The 1,245-nt window shown below is 26.5% G+C and overlaps 1 long non-coding RNA gene across 1 annotated transcript; it reads left to right on the top strand.

Moving 5' to 3' along the window:
- Nucleotides 1–265: 265 nt before the first annotated feature.
- Nucleotides 266–843, top strand: LOC136972991 (uncharacterized). Its single transcript, XR_010880426.1, has 3 exons — nt 266–344; nt 531–620; nt 725–843. It is a non-coding gene; the product is annotated as an uncharacterized lncRNA (long non-coding RNA).
- The last annotated feature ends 402 nt before the right edge of the window (nt 844–1,245 follow it).

Raw genomic sequence — 1,245 nt, 5'->3', positions numbered from 1 at the left:
AGGAAAACCTAAATAACGCAAAACCGGATTTTTCCTCATTAATTCTTTCTGTGTTGTGAGACTATTTCACTAAATTTAATCTCTAATTAGTTACTTTTTAGGAAATTGTTGATTACGAGATAATTAATATTTCTTCACTGTCTAAATGAACTTTTCTTTGCTTTATAACAGAAACTTTAGAAGTGAAATATCTAAAAATTAGCAATAACTAATAATTATTTAACACTGCAATGTCATGTAATGAAGAAATTTACATCACTTTTCTTTTTTTTTAGATGTACGACAGCTTTATAAATATTGAAAAGATTTCTTCTGTGACCTTTCCTTTAGAATTTAAGTTCAAGGTAATGCGTTTATTTTTTTCATATTGAAATTTCTCATAAGGTATCAATTGACAAGCGACTTACTATATTAATAAATTTTAGATAAGATAAATAAATAGAAGGTTATAATCTTCATAAACTTAAATTCACAGACAAACTCTTGTATAATTAATATATTTTTAATAAAATTTAATTAATTTTTTTCAGATCGACGATTTCATGAAGAGATTTGGAAAGAATCCTATTGGTATATCCGTTGGAGGATTCTTTTATATTAAGAGGAATTTTCTCATAAGAGTAAGTATTTAGAATCACTTGTACAGGTGATTGCAAAGCGTAACGAAAACTAATATTCTGTCTGAAATTAGTAAGAATTCAATTGTGTTTAATTATAATTTCAGGTAATTAGCGGCTTATACTCTACATTGTCTTCGTTTATTCAAATTAGTGGCGTATTGCAACGCGAAAACAAATGTGTTATGAAGTACAGAAACCACACAAGAGCTGTACATAATTCGAGTGTTATATTTTAACTAAGAACATTTCAGAACTATTCTGCAAGTATTCTATAATTATTGAACATATTAAAGATCTGAATTGTGTTTGAAACTTTGCATTGAATTTTTACTTTCGAAAGTCAGTCTAGATGTCTAGAATAATAGATTAGAATTTGTCGAATAAACTGTTGAACATACAAACAAAACATCAGCATTTATATAAAAAATTAATTTCGTTTGAAACAAAAAAGATAACACAGAAAAGTCGGTTAATAAAACTACAGGAATGTACTGTTCTAGGTAAACCATAACATATGATATAACGAGCGATTATTCAATGTGATGTAGTGACAATGCCGAACTGCAAGTTTTAATCATATTTTTAAATTTATTTTAGTTAAAATATAAGCTCTCCATTTCAAATT

The sequence above is a fragment of the Centruroides vittatus genome, unplaced genomic scaffold (genome assembly GCF_030686945.1).
Source record: "Centruroides vittatus isolate TY-2023 unplaced genomic scaffold, ASM3068694v2 contig_3068, whole genome shotgun sequence".
NCBI lineage: Eukaryota > Metazoa > Arthropoda > Arachnida > Scorpiones > Buthidae > Centruroides > Centruroides vittatus.
Note: the sequence above shows the minus strand (reverse complement) of the source record. Positions and strands in the feature narration are given on the sequence as shown.